At 47.1% G+C, this 15,887-nt stretch overlaps 3 non-coding genes across 3 annotated transcripts; 2 read left to right on the top strand and 1 right to left on the bottom strand.

Moving 5' to 3' along the window:
- Nucleotides 1–4,695: 4,695 nt before the first annotated feature.
- On the bottom strand, nt 4,696–4,768 carry TRNAV-GAC (transfer RNA valine (anticodon GAC)). The gene has a single exon. It is a non-coding gene; the product is annotated as a tRNA-Val (tRNA).
- A 4,036-nt stretch (nt 4,769–8,804) lies between these two features.
- On the top strand, nt 8,805–8,877 carry TRNAA-AGC (transfer RNA alanine (anticodon AGC)). Its single transcript has one exon. It is a non-coding gene; the product is annotated as a tRNA-Ala (tRNA).
- A 3,131-nt stretch (nt 8,878–12,008) lies between these two features.
- On the top strand, nt 12,009–12,081 carry TRNAV-AAC (transfer RNA valine (anticodon AAC)). Its single transcript has one exon. It is a non-coding gene; the product is annotated as a tRNA-Val (tRNA).
- The last annotated feature ends 3,806 nt before the right edge of the window (nt 12,082–15,887 follow it).

The following is a 15,887-nucleotide window of genomic DNA, read 5'->3' as shown; positions in this document are numbered from 1 at the left end:
ATCAAGACGATATGTAATTGCACACGGTACTAGCTGCACTGAATTGGTTGGAGGAACATTTCCCTGGAATGCCTATCAGCTTAAGGCTGCCATGCATTGACTTCGCACTCGCCCGATCTTTTGCCATTGGACTTCATGGCATGAGCTAGCCTGGAAGACAATGTCCTCAAGGACAAGGCAGCAAACCATCAAGAGCCCATGGCCGCATTCAAACCTGAGACGAGCCGAATCACCACCGACCAGACAGGCAGGACAACTGACCATCTGCAACAGGTTCAGCTGTTGCGCTTTCTGAACCGCCAGGAGACCACCTGGAGCATCTTTTGTAGTCCCAATTTGACGAATGGGGTACCTCTGATTACCATCAACAGGAGAAATGCCCATCAGTCTAATCAGCCAAGAAGTAAGAATTCCCACCAGCTCATAGGACTGTTCAAACTAACGTTCAGTACTCGCCCGACCTGTCGTCACTGGACTTCACGCGATCGACAGGAATGCACATAAGATTAAGCTTGGGCTCTGGGGTTCTAGCATCCCCCCCCCCCCCTCATCCTGGAATGTGTGTATTGCGACGCTCTTGCATCTAACGCTTAAATGCATGATGTGTGTTCGTGAATGTTGGCGCCAGGTTTTCTCTGATGCATGTCTCGATGAGTATGACAGCATATTGTACATTTGTCTGCTTCTTGTCAAGGATGTGACTCAGTTCAGTTTGCCCATGCACGTTTGACTTTTATCCTGTTTGACTGCTTGCTAGTTGAATTTTTGTTCTTTGACAATGGCCCATGACTTTCCACCACCTGATTGTTGTCCTAGATCGCGCCAGCTGCTTATGGGGTAGCCAGTTGACAACATGCTAACATAATATGCCTGCTATGACTTAGAACAGAACTTACGTCATAACCGCACCAGTTCTACATACTAAATGATACTTCCTCCCAGCATGTGGCTGGGGGTCTACCGCGTATCAGCCGGATGTAATAGCCACTATATCTCGAAAACAGCCGATGCCTCCTGAGGAGCCGGCCGGTCGGGAGACATGAGCCGACCGACTGACCTCGACATGATCAGCCCTCCGGGAGTGGGCCCACCTCAAGTGGAGGCTGACCGGTCCGTCAGGCATGGCGTCCCAACTGTTGACGGCATTTTTGAGAATTACCGGGGCTGTAGCTCAAGTGGTAGAGCGTTCGCTTAGCATGTGAGAGGTACGGGGATCGATACCCTGCAGCTCCAGATCGTAGGTCTTGGTTTTCATATACTCTTGGAGAGGTACCTTACAAATCCAAATGGGGATATAGCGCTGCTTCACGTACCCATTAGCAACCCGCCACACAGAATACATTAATGGATAAACACAGAAGTTAGGTTTTTGGTAAATGCACATGATGAAATGCATCAGATGCACGCTAAAAGTATAAATCGAATCTAAACGTCCAGTAAGCTGACGCACCCACGTTAAAAATAACTCTTGGCCGGCCGTGCACAGCCTTACTCGGGACCAAACCCTGGATCCACGTCGCTCTCTACTCAGCCAGGACGCTGTGTAGAGGGCGCCTTGTCTCATACAACATTATCCAATTTAGTTGCATGCTGGAACTCATCTGCCCATCTCAGTGTGAGAGAGCAGGGCCCACCCCCTTTCAAGCATGGCTCTCTCTTCCAAGTATGCCTTTCACCTTCCCAATTTTTACGTACTTGCATCCCTGTGTGGTAGCGTTGGTTCGACGACAAAATTGTGCATGGAAATAGTGCATTAGCGTAAACACCTTTGCAACTGTTCGGTTGGAAATAAATGTGTATGCTGCAGCAATGGTGCGCGCTGCGCCTTGTGTTTTTTCTTGAAATGTTCGTCGGCGCAAAAGTTCGTAGTTGCGCTTCAAGTCGCACCATAAACGGTGGTGGTGCAGATCAGAAAGGAGTATGCAAACTCCACGATCCTCGAGCAGCGCTGAGTTTGGATGTCATTTATTGCTTCCCTAATGAATTACTATTATCAATATGTTATTTGTGTTGTTATTTTTCTCTGAGAAAAGTAAACTTTTCGAACTGTCCAAGTCATATCGTAGTTGCGGAGCAAATATGGATCACATATCGGCCTGCGAAAGTTTTACCTCTCTTTACTAATACATTATGAGCTCCATATTCTGGAAAGGATGGTATATCGACTATGGCGCAACAAATGGTGAACGTTTCGTGGTGCTCGGTGCAAAAGGCTTGCAGCATGGGGCTGTTCGCAACCAATTTTGGTGATTTTGGCTGAATTTTGGTGCCCTTGACTTAACCCAAGGTCACCACATTCTGGGAAGAATAGGATATCGACTATAGCCCATCAATTGGTGAAGGTTTCATGGTAATCAGTGCCAAAGGCTCGGAAGGTGGGTGGTCTGACAACATATTTCCTTTCATGTTTTATATATTTGGTTATCTTTCACCGAAATAAAGGTCACCATTGTGTGGAAAGGATAAGTTATCAACGAATTGGCATCGAACGCTGAAGGTTTCATGTCATTCGGTGCAAAAGGCTCAGAGCATGGGACTGTCAACAGATTTCGTTGGCCGTTTAGTCCCGTCTCCATGGTGGGGCAACGGACGTTCATTCAAGTTAGGAGGTACAATGTTGTATAATATCATCCCACATGTCCACTTGACTTCTGCCTCCTTTGACTTTTAGCTCAGGTGACTTTTCGAAATTTACTTTCATTCTTTTGGCCTCTTGGCACTTGACTCTTTCAGTTTTGCCCATGCGCGTTTGACTTTTATCCTCTTTGACTGCCTAACAGTTGACTTTTTTGCAATTTGACAATGCCCCTTAACTTTTCACCTCCCAGTTGCTGTTCCAGATTACGCCAACTGCACATTGGGTAGACGGCTAGTAACATGGTGGTACAATATGCCCACTATTGACTGACTTGGTACAGAACTTGTCCAAAAAACACCGCAGCAGTTCTACATGGCAAAGGCTGCTTCCTCCCGGGGTTGAGCCGGGGGCCCTCCGTATGTCAGCCGGATGTAATAACCACTACACCTCAGACACAGCTGATGTCCCCTCATGAGCCGGCCAGTCGGGAGATAGGAGCCGACCGACTGACCTCGACATACCAGCTCTTTTGTAGTGGGTTCACCTCAAATACAAGCTAACAAGTCGGTCAGCTATGGCGTCCCAGCTATTGACGGCACATTTGAGATCCACCGAGGCTGCAGCTCAAGTGGTAGAGCGCTCGCTTAGCATGTGAGAGGTACGGGGATCGATACCCCGCAGCTCCACACCGTAGCCTTTTGTTTTAGCTCACCCCTGGAGAGGTATCCTACCGATCCAAATGAGGATATAGCGCTGCTACATGTGCCCATTGGCAACCCGCCAAACGGAATGCCATATGCCAAATAAGATAAACATCGAAGTCAGATGCCTGATAAAGGCACGTGATAAAACGCATCAGTTGCACCCTAAAAATAGAAGTCGAATCTAAACGTTTTGTAAGCTGACATAAACGCGTTAAAAATAACTCTTGGCCAACTGGGCAGACGCTTACTCCAGATGCACGGCGCCCTTCACGCAGCCACGACGCTGTGTGGAGGGCGCCTTGTCCCACATCACATTATCCAATTTAGTTGCATACTGGAACTGATCTGCCCATCTCAGGCCAGTTATTTAGAGCGCCTACAGTCCGATCCACTCTCCCATGCCGTGGTGGGTTCGAGTATCTTTTGGCGCTAGCTAATTGTTCTTCACGGGTATAGTCTGCAGCCAGTGACATCAGTCGCGCTAGGTCAGGTGAATTCAGATTGCAGGTCAGACTGCATCCCGCCTTGCGGCCCGTTGCACTTTTGCCACCAAGTTATGTAGTTGACCTGAAATGACAAGATCGTTGGCGGGGTTTCTCAACCACTGCTTAACACGAAAAAGCATAACAAGGACAAAGATTGATGCTTAGTATGAGCACCAATGTAAAAAATTCACTCATTCTGAAAGATTCTGGCTAAATCTTTAAAAAGGTCTCTGTTTTAATCTGATGTAGGGTCATAAGAAAGATTTGATGGTTAAAAACCTGTGCTTGCTTATAGAACAGGTACACTTGCGACGCTTCAGACTTCCAAGCACACCGTGAAATTGGGAAGGAAATGATGGGATGTAATGGAAATTGGAACTTTAAGGGTTGAAATAACATTTTTGAACTACTTGGGCAAAGAGGTCTAACTTTTCCGCCTTTATCGTACGCATCACTGAAATGCGCCCTACGAACTTTTGTAAGATTTTATGCGACGCGCGGTATAGTTATGCTCAGCGGGCCCCATGGGAAACTAAGTGCATTCATCCTACTATTCACTGCATTCACGTTCGGTGATAGCTTTGAGAACAGTTCAGGCGTTGCAGTCAATATTTAAAAGTGTAAGAAGCATCTTTGCAAGTAGCTTCTACATTTTCCCCTTTTTGAGCTTGACGTGATGCAGGACATTTGCTTCCTGCGTTTAACTTTTATTTTCTTGCACGCCTTGCCTCTTAAATCTTTTTCGCGTTTGACCATGTCCCTCAAATTTGCGCGCTTTGATTGCTATCCTTGATTGCGTGGACTGTTCATGGAGCAGGCGGGTGGATTACTTTCTTAGCCTATCTGTCTGTTGTTAACTGACCTCATTGTATTACACGATCATCATCCGTCTTAGACAACGACGGCAGCGTTCCTACAACCTAAACGATGTTTCCGCCAGGGATCGAACCGGGAGCCTTCCGCGTGTCAGGCGGATGTGATAACCACTACACCACGGAAACAGCTGAAGGCTCTTAATGACCCGGCTGGTCGGGGGACAGGAGCCGTCCGACTGACCTCGACTTGACCAGCTCTCCGGGAGCGGGCGCTCCTGAAGTGAAGGCTGGCCAGTCGGTCGGCTATTACGTCCCAACTACTGACGTCATGCCGGAGTACTACCGGAGCTGTAGCCCAAGTGGTAGAGTGCTCGCTTCGCGTGTGGTAGGTACGAGGGTCGATACCCCGCAGATTCAGAACGTGATTTTTTGGGTTTAAAAGACAGGGAATGCTTTACATTAGAAAATATTTAAGTAAGCGTGGGATAAGATGAAAGAAACTCACTTATACCTGTTGGTATGCTTTTAGGTAAAAAGACTGCTCTAGACAACACCATGTCCCTTTTTGGCAAATATACTCCTCGACGTAGTGTAGTGTAGTTGTTCTCACATCCGCCTAACACGCGGAAGGCCCCCGGTTCGATCCCGGGCGGAAACATCGTTTTGTAGAAACCCTTTGGTTGTTGTGTAAGGCCAGCATGAAGACAGTTAACAACATACAGATTAGGTCAGGGTGAGGTCACCTTTGTTTTATTTATGTTTTATGCTACATAATGCAATCAATTGGGCACGACTACTAATTAATACGGAAATAAAACCTGTAATCCATTGACCTAGGAGTAGTGTCATAAGTGAGCATGTGAATAAAAGGAAACAGCTTTGACTCACGGAAAAATATTGAAGAACACAACTAGAAACAGCCAAAAACGCGTGCAATAACGATGTTTACCTCAGCAAACACGTCCAGCACTGCTGCCGCCACCTCTCGGCGAGTTGAAGGAAGAATGACTCTACCAATACGGTATGGCATCGTTCACGGCACGGGCTACACTGGATTGGTTGCAGGGACATTTTCCTGTAATGCCCATCAGCGTATGGTCATCGTGCTACTTCTTACACGCCTGGCCTTTCGCCGGTGGACTTGCTGTGTGCTAGACCTTGAGGACAAAGTCCTCCTCGACAAACAAGCGAACATGCAAGAGACCACGGCCGCATTCAAACATGAGATGAGCCGCATCACCACCGACCAGACAGACAGGACATCCGACTATCTGAAGCATATTCAGCTAATGCGCTTCCTGAACCCAGGAGGACGACGTGTGAACGCCAGGACACCACGTGGAGCGTCTTTGGCAATCACTATTTGACGGATGGGGTATCTCAGACAACCACCAGCAGGAGATATGTCCATCCTTCTAATCAGCTAAGAAGTAAGAATTCCCACCAGCCCATAGGAATGTCCAAACTAATGCTAAGTACTCCCTCGACCTGTCGCCGCTGGACTTCATGCGATCACCAGGAATGCACATCAGCTTAAGCTTAGCTATTGGGGTTTTATGCCTCCCCTCATCCTGGAAAGTGTGTATTGTGACGCTCTTTCATCTAACGTCTAAATTCATGATGTATGTTAGGGCATGTCGACGCCAGGTTTTTTTCCTGATACATGTCTCGTTGAGGATGACAGCATATTGTGCATTTGTTTGCTTCTTGTCAATGTTGTGGCTCATTTCATTTTGCCCATGCACGTTCGACTTTTATCCTGTTTGACTCCTTGCCAGTTGAATGTTTGTTCTTTGACAATTGCCCTTGACTTTCCACCATCTGATTATTGTCCTAGATCGCGCCAACTGCTTATGGGGTAGCCAGTTGATGACATGCTAACATAAGATGCCTGCTGCTGACTAACTTAGAAAAGAACTTACGTCATAACCGCAGCAGTTCTACATATTAAATGATGCTTCCTCCCAGGATGTGAATGGGGGCCTACCGTGTATCAGTCGGATGTAACAACCACTATATCTCGAAAACAGCTGATGCCTCTTGATGACCCGGCCGGTCGGGAGACATGAGCCGACCGACTGACCTCGACATGATCAGCTCTCCGGGAGCGGGCCCACCTCAAGTGGAGGCTGACCGGTCCGTCAGGCATGGCGTCCCAACTGTTGACGGCATTTTTGAGAATTACCGGGGCTGTAGCTCAAGTGGTAGAGCGTTCGCTTAGCATGTGAGAGGTACGGGGATCGATACCCTGCAGCTCCAGATCGTAGGTCTTGGTTTTCATATACTCTTGGAGAGGTACCTTACAAATCCAAATGGGGATATAGCGCTGCTTCACGTACCCATTAGCAACCCGCCACACAGAATACATTAATGGATAAACACAGAAGTTAGGTTTTTGGTAAATGCACATGATGAAATGCATCAGATGCACGCTAAAAGTATAAATCGAATCTAAACGTCCAGTAAGCTGACGCACCCACGTTAAAAATAACTCTTGGCCGGCCGTGCACAGCCTTACTCGGGACCAAACCCTGGATCCACGTCGCTCTCTACTCAGCCAGGACGCTGTGTAGAGGGCGCCTTGTCTCATACAACATTATCCAATTTAGTTGCATGCTGGAACTCATCTGCCCATCTCAGTGTGAGAGAGCAGGGCCCACCCCCTTTCAAGCATGGCTCTCTCTTCCAAGTATGCCTTTCACCTTCCCAATTTTTACGTACTTGCATCCCTGTGTGGTAGCGTTGGTTCGACGACAAAATTGTGCATGGAAATAGTGCATTAGCGTAAACACCTTTGCAACTGTTCGGTTGGAAATAAATGTGTATGCTGCAGCAATGGTGCGCGCTGCGCCTTGTGTTTTTTCTTGAAATGTTCGTCGGCGCAAAAGTTCGTAGTTGCGCTTCAAGTCGCACCATAAACGGTGGTGGTGCAGATCAGAAAGGAGTATGCAAACTCCACGATCCTCGAGCAGCGCTGAGTTTGGATGTCATTTATTGCTTCCCTAATGAATTACTATTATCAATATGTTATTTGTGTTGTTATTTTTCTCTGAGAAAAGTAAACTTTTCGAACTGTCCAAGTCATATCGTAGTTGCGGAGCAAATATGGATCACATATCGGCCTGCGAAAGTTTTACCTCTCTTTACTAATACATTATGAGCTCCATATTCTGGAAAGGATGGTTTATCGACTATGGCGCAACAAATGGTGAACGTTTCGTGGTGCTCGGTGCAAAAGGCTTGCAGCATGGGGCTGTTCGCAACCAATTTTAGTGGTTTGGGCTGAATTTTGGTGCCCTTGACTTAGCCCAAGATCAGCATATTCTGGGAAGAATAGGATATCGACCGTGACGCATCAGCTGGCGAAGGTTTCATGGTCATCAGTGCCAAAGGATCGGATGTTGGGTGGTCTGGCAACGTATTTTCTTTCATGTTTTATATATTTGGTAATTTTTCACATAACTAAAGGTCACTATTGTTTGGAAAGGATAGGTTATCGACCAAGTGGCATCGAACGCTGAAGGTTTCATGTCATTCGGTGCAAAAGGCTCAGAGCATGGGACTGTCAACAGATTTCATTGGCCGTTTACCCCTGTCTCCTTGATGGGGCAACGGACCTTCATTTACGTTTGGAGGGACATTGTTGTAAGATAACATCCCACATGTCCACTTGACTTTTGTCTCCTTTAACTTCTAGCTCAGGTAACTTTTCGAAACTCACTTTCATTTGTTGGCCTCTTGGCACTGTACTCTTTCAGTTTTGCCCATGCGCGTTTGACTTATATCCTCTTTGACTGCCTAACAGCTGGCTTTTTTGTCATTTGACAATGGCACTTAACTTTCCACCTCCCGGTTGTTGTTTCAGATCACGCCAACTGTCCATTGGGTAAACGGCTAGCAACATAGTGATACAATATGCCTGTTGTTGACTAACTTGGTACAGAACTTGCCCAATAACCACCGCAGCAGTTCTACATGCCATAGGCTGCTTCCTCCCGGGATTGAGCGGGGGTGGGGGCCCTCCGTATGTCAGCCGGATGTAATAACCACTACACCTCGGACACAGCTGATGCCTTCTTATGAGCCTGCCAGTCGGGCGACAGGACTCGACCGAATGACCTCGACATGACCAGCTCTTTTGTAGTGGGTCCACCTCAAGTGCAGATTGACCAGTCGGTCAGCCATGGCGTCCCAGCTATTGACGGCATTTTTGAGAAATACCGGGGCTGTAGCTCAAGTGGTAGAGCGCTCGCTTAGCATGTGAGAGGCACGGGGATCGATACCCCGCAGCTCCAATACGTGTCTTTAGGTTTTCGTACACCCCTGGAGAGGTGCCCCGGGTAAGCGAGCGGGTAACTGGCCCCTTGCCATTTGCCAAGAGGCATATATATCTCCCGTGCAGTCCGCTTTCCACGTTTTTTTTTTGTTGACAGAAGCCTTTTTATGACATTTTTAATGGCAACAACTTAAACGATTTCAGCCTTCCGGCAAATGAATTCAAACCAATTCAAGAAGTGGAGAAAACCTGGCATGGAGTGGACAAGAACTTCTTTCAAAAAAGCATCCCTCTGTAGACCATCCGCCGAGTTAGTTCTGCTTCCACTTCTTAACTTATCCCCTCCCCATCCCGACGTCTCTGTCGACATGTTAACGTTAAAATGCACTATTTGGAGCTGCGGGGTATCGATCCCCGTACCTCTCACATGCTAAGCGAGCGCTCTACCACTTGAGCTACAGCCCCGGTGGTTTTGAGATATGACGTCAAAAGTTGGGACGTTATGGCTAACCGAATAATGAGGTTGTACTTAAGGTGGACACGCTCCCGAAGAGCTGGTTATGTCAAGGTCAGTCGGTCAGCCCCTGCCTTCCGACCGGCCGGCTCATCAGAAGGCGCCCGCTGTTTCCGTTGTGTACTTGTCATCACTTATCACATATTGAAGGGACTGTTATCGTTTCTGGGGCGGAGATAGGTAACCTAAACAGCCATTTTGAAGATCATTTGGTGTAGTTCACAGTCCTCTTTTCTTCAAATCTAATCCCTCTAATTCTGATGCACACGCCTGTGCAAATGGAAAGACTATTTTGGAGAAGAGCATTTCAAGGTCACCTTAATGTTTATGGGGTCGAAGTAACGTCAGTCAAATACCGTGATTCCACTCTCAATGCGCCGATTACAGAAAAAAGCAATAAAATAATCAAGTCGTTCATCTCTGGCGTTCGTGAGCATGATTTTCAGATATGACGGCTGCCAACTGGGTCTAACTCACGCTGTGCCAGGTATGATGACATAAATAGATAATGATGTCGAGGGGCATATTTACTAAAAAGGGACATGGTGTTGTCTCGAGTGGCCTTTTCTACCCAAAAGTATACCAAGAGGTTTAAGTGAGTTTGTTTCATCCTATCTCATGCTTACTTTAATATTTTCTAATGTCAAACATTCCCAGTCTTATAAACCCAAAAACCCACGTTCTGAAGCTGCGGAGTATTGACCCTCGTAGCTATCACACTCGAAGCGAGCGCTCTACCACTTGGGCTACAGCTCCGGTAGTACTCCAACATGACGTCAGTAGTTGGGACGCCATGGCTGACCGATTAGTCAGCCTTCACTTGAGGTGGACCCGCTCCCGAAGAGCTGGTCAAGTCGAGGTCAGTCGGTCGGCTCCTGTCTGCTGCTCATCAGGCGCCGTTAGCTGTTTCCGTGGTGTAGTGGTTGTCGCATCCGCCTAACAGGTGGAAGGCCCCGGTTCGATCCCGGGTGGAAACGTCGTTGTAATGTAGGTTGTAGTAAAACGTAAACGTAGGTTGTGGGAACGATACAGTTGTTGTGTAATACAGACATGATGTCAGTTAACAACAGACAGATAAGCTCAGCACGTTATCACCCGTCTGTCCCATGAACATTTGACGCGATCTAGGAAGCAATCGAAGGGCGGAAATTCCGGGGGAATAATCAAATGCGAAAAATGCGAGAGGCAAGACGTGCGATTTCATAAAAGTGAAACGCCAGAAGTCAGTGTACTGCATCACGTAAAGGTCAACACCGCGAAAGGGAAGAAGCGACGTGCAAATATATTTCTTATGTTTTTGAATATTGACTGCAACGCCTGAGTTGTTCTTAAAGCTAACACCGAGTATGTATGCAGTGAATGGCAGGATGAATGCATTTAGTTTCACGTGAGGCACGCTGCGGACAGCTACACCGCGCGTCGCATTAAATCTTACAAAAGTTCGTAGGGCGCATTTCAATGTTGCGTACGATAAAGGCGGCAAAATAAACCTCTTTGCCCAAATAGTTCAAAAATGTTGTTGCAACCCTCAAAGTTCCAATTTCCATCGCATGACATCATTCCCTTTTCAATTTCACGGTGTGGTGGGAAGTCTGAAGCGTCGCAAGTATCCCTCTTCTACCAGCGAGCACAGGCTTTTAACTATGAAACTCTTCTTATGGTCCTACTTCCCATTAAAACAGAGACCTTTTTAAAGATTTAGCCAGAATGTTTCAGAATGGATCAATTTTTCATATTGGTGCTCATAGTAAGCATGGATTTTTGTCCTTGCTATGCTTTTTTATGTTAAGCAGTGGTCGAGAAACCCCGCCACCGATTGTGCCATTTCAGGCCAACTTCATGGCTTGGTAGCAAAAGTGTAACGTACCGCAATGCGGGATACAGTCTGACCTGCAATCTGAATTCACTTGACTTAGCGCGACTGATGTCACTGGCTGCAGACTATACCTGTCAACGACAATTAGCGAGCGCCAAAATCGACGCGAACCCACCGCACCATGGGAGAGTGGTTCGCAATGTAGGCGCTCTAATAACTGACCTGAGGTTGGCAGAGCAGTTCCAGCAGGCAACTAAATTGGATAATGTGATATGGGACAAGGCGCCCTCCACACACCGTCGTGGCTGCGTGAAGGGCGCCGTGTATCTGGAGTGAGCATCTGCCCAGTTGGTTGAGTTATTTTTAACGTATTTATGTCAGCTTACTAACGTTTATATTCTACTTTCCATTTTTAGAGTGCAAGTGATGCGTTTTATCATGCGCCTTTACCAAGCATCTGACATCGATGTTTATCTTATTTGGCATATTCCATACGGCGGGTTGCCAATGGGCACATGTAGCAGAGCTATATCCCCATCTTGGATTTGTAGGATACCTCTCGCGGTGTGTGAAAATCAAAGGTTACGACGTGGAGCTGCGGGATATCGATCCCCGTACCTCTCACATGCTAAGCGAGCGCTCTACCACTTGAGCTACAGCCCCGGTGGCTTTCAAATATGACGTCAATAGTTGGGACGCCATGGCTAACCGATTGGTCAGGTTTCACTTGTGGTGGACCCGCCCCGAAGAACTGGACATGTCGAGGTCAGCCGGTCGGCTCCTGTCTCCCGAACGGCCGGCTCATCAGGAGCAATCAGCTGTTTCCGTGGTGTAGTGGTTATCACATCCGCCTAACACGCGGAAGGCCCCCGGTTCGATCCCGGGCGGAAACATCGTTTAGTTTGTAGAAACGCTATGGTTGTTGTGTAAGGCCAACATGAAGACAGTCAACAATATACAGATTTGGTCAGGATGAGATCACGGTTGTTTTATTTGTTTTGTGTTACACAATGCAATAAATTGGGCACGACTACTAATCAATACAGAAATAGAACGTGCAATGCCTTGACCTAGGAGTAGTGTCATAAGTGAGCATGTGAATAAAAGGAAACAGCTTTGACTCACGGAAAAATATTGAAGAACACAGCTAGAAACAGCCAAAAACACGTGCAATAACGGTGTTTACCACAGCAAACACGTCCAGCACTGCTACCGCCACCTGTCGGCAAATTCAAGAAGGAATGATTCTACCAATACGGTATGGCACCGTTCACGGCACGGTCTACTCTGGATTGGTTGGAGGGACATTTCTCTGTAATACCCATCAGCGTAAGGTCATCGTGCTACTTCCTACACGCCTGACCTTTCGCCAGTGGACTTGCTGTGTGCTAGACCTTGGGGTCAAATTCCTCCTGGACGAGCCAGCGAACATGCAAGAGCCCATGGCCGCATTCAAACTTGAGATTAGCCGCATCACCACCGGCCAGACAGACGGGACAACTGACCATCTGAAGGAGGTTCAGCTGTTGTGCTTCCTGAAACGCCAGGAGACCACCTGGAGCATATTTGGTAGTCGCTATTTGATGGACACGTTATCTGACTATGATCAGCAGGAGAAATGTCTACCAGTCTAATTAGTCCAGAAGTGGGGGGTTTCAAGCAGCCCATATGAATAAGTGATTAACTGAAATAGCCATCTAGATAAGACTCTTGTAATATCTGAGCTGCACGCCCAAATTATCAATCTGAGCTACACGCCCGCGAAAATGGGAAGACTAGGAAGGAGGAGAGTTGTTCAAGGTCACATTGGTATTATGTCATCCTAGCAAGAGACTAAGACTAAGAGAAATTGTATTAACTAGAGCAGTCTTTTCGAACTCAAGTTAAGTATTATCATTATTCCTTGGAGAAAAGCAGTGGAATGAAGATATAGTTCGGTTGATATTTTGGCAACATACCGTTATCGAAACAGGAGCAGAAGACTTCTGCTATTGTTTGGATAGAGGCATGTTGCCGCAATATCAACCCAACTATGTCTTCATTCTACAGTTTTTTGCCGAGGAATAAGGTTAATACTACTGTCTTATCTATGTGAATTATGCTCCTTGCCAATGCACTGAAAAACTTACGAAATAGCCATATTAAAGATCATTTGGTGTAGTTCACATCTCTCCTTCCTTAAAACCTGAACCACTCCAGTTTCTGAGCCACACGCCCGCGAGAATGGGAAGGCTAGTTTGGAGGAGAGTTTTTGAAGGTCACATGTCGGTGTGAACAGTCGACATTTCACAAGGTCAGTGAACAGACGACATTTCAGCTTGGGATGTGGTCGCCCGGTTGCCCCTATGAACAGTTGGCTCGATGTTGGCTAACGATCCTATAGCGAAAATTCAAATGGCAAGAAGTGTGATAGCATGAAAGTCATATGCAAGACGGTAACGCCCCAATAACTTTGCTGCCAGAAAATCGGAAGGGTAAAAGCCGTTTGCAAAAAGTCAAGGGAGCCAATAGTCATAGAAGTCAAATGGACACGAGCGTAGCAGGAAGTCATTTAAAATGTAAATGTAAACTTCAACCGGGGATGCTGCTCCGGTGGTAGAGCACTCGCTTAGCACGCGAGAGGTAGGAAAACGGTAATCGATGCCCCGCATCTCCAGAACGAGAGTTGTGAGCATGTCATTAAGGATGGGTGTCTTGTTAAATTCATCACTTCGTATCCCTTGCAAAAACACATGGCCGAAAAGGGAGCCATAACGCTGTGACCGAAAATGATAGACATGCATTACAAGTACGTAAACTTTTGACGTGTACGCAAATTTTCACGTACCCATAAACCAACGACAGCTAACAATTTCTCCACCTAAGCCCAAGTTAGTAAGCAATGATACACAGCCCTTGACTTCAAGGAATCATGTGCAAAAAGGCCACGGATGGTGGAGAGGGCAGAGACTGCCCAGAGGCGACATGGGCCAGTGCACACACACATGCCTCGTGTGAAAGAGGCAACGTATGCTTGGATAGGTGTACTTACAGGATCACAATTTGAATTTGCAGGGGACGGCAGCCGTTAAAACTACTCACAAACATTTGTTATCCAAAGCACTGAAGTTAACTATTTGGAGCTGCGGGGTATCGATCCCCGTACCTCTCACATGCTAAGCGAGCGCCCTACCACTTGAGCTACAGCCCCGGTGGTTCTCAAATATGACGTCAATAGTTGGGACGCCACGGCTAACCGATTCGTCAGGTTTCACTCAAAATTCCAGTTTCTGGTTTCTCTCAGGTTTCACTCAAGATTCCAGTCAGGTTATGGAACTCAAAATTTCAGTGTCGATATCCTATTCTTCCCGGAATACGGTGATCTTGGGATAAGTCAAGGGCACCAAAATTCAGTCCAAACCACCAAAATTGGTTACAAACAACCCCATGCTCCAAGCCTATGGCACCGAACACCACGAAACCTTCACCATTTGCTGCGCCATAGTCGATGTACCATCCTTCCCAGAATATGGAACTCAAAATGTATCAGTAAAGAGAGGTAAAAGTTTCGCAAGCCGATATATGATGCATGTTCACTCCGCAACTACGATATGACTTGGACATTTCCAATAGTTTTCTTTGCTCGGAGAAAAACAATAATAGCGTAATGATAATGATAGCTCATTACGGTAGCAATAAACAACATCGAAACTCCACCCTGCTTAAGGGTCGCGGAGATTGCATGAAAAAACACAAGGTGTAGCGCGCCCTGCTGCAACATACAGATACATTTCCAACCGAACAGTTGCAAATGTGTGTAGGCTAATGCGCTGTTTCCATCCACACTTTTGTCGTCGAACCAACACAACCACACACGGATGCAAGTACGTAAAAATTGGGAAGCTGAAAGCCTTACTTTGCAAGAGAGAGCCATGCTTGGAAGGGAGTGGGCCCTGCTCTATCACACTGAGATGGGTAGATGAGTTCCAGCATGCAACTACATTGGATAATGTGGTATGAGACAAGGCGCCCTCCACACAGCGTCCTAGCTGAGTAAGGAGCGCCGTGAATCCAGGGTTTGGTCCCAGGTAAGCCTCTGCACGGCCGGCCGAAGAGTTATTTTTAACGTGGCTGCGTCAGCTTACTGGACGTTTAGATTCGATTTCTACTTTTAACGTGCAGCTGATACACTTCATCATGTGCGTTTACCAAGAACCTAACTTCTGCGTTTATCCATTTTGGCGCATTCCGTTTGGCGGGTTGCCAATGGGTACGTGAAGCAGCGGTATATCCCTATTTGGATTTGTGGGGTACCTCTCCAAGAGTATGTGAAAACCAAGAGCCACGATTTGGAGCTACGAGGTATCGATCCCCGTACCTCTCACATGCTAAGCGAGCGCTCTACCACTTGAGCTACAGCCCCGGTAGTTCTCACTAATGCCGTCAATAGTTGGGACGCCATGCCTGACCGACTGGTCAGCCTTCACTTGAGGTGGGCCCGATCCCTAAGAGCTGGTCATGTCGAGGTCAGTCGGTCGGCTCCTGTCTCCCGACCGGCCGGCTCATCAAGAGGCATCAGCTATTTTCGAGATGTGGTGGCTATTACATCCGGCTGATGCGCGGTACGGCTGACACGGCTGATAGGCCCCCAGCTACATCCCGGGAGGAAGCATCATTTAGTATGTAGAACTGCTGCGGTTATGACGTGAGTTCTGTTCTA

This window comes from Pollicipes pollicipes, unplaced genomic scaffold, assembly GCF_011947565.3.
Source record: "Pollicipes pollicipes isolate AB1234 unplaced genomic scaffold, Ppol_2.1 Scaffold_3087;HRSCAF=3621_pilon_pilon_pilon, whole genome shotgun sequence".
Lineage (NCBI taxonomy): Eukaryota > Metazoa > Arthropoda > Thecostraca > Pollicipedomorpha > Pollicipedidae > Pollicipes > Pollicipes pollicipes.
This window is presented reverse-complemented; position numbering and strand designations above follow the sequence as displayed.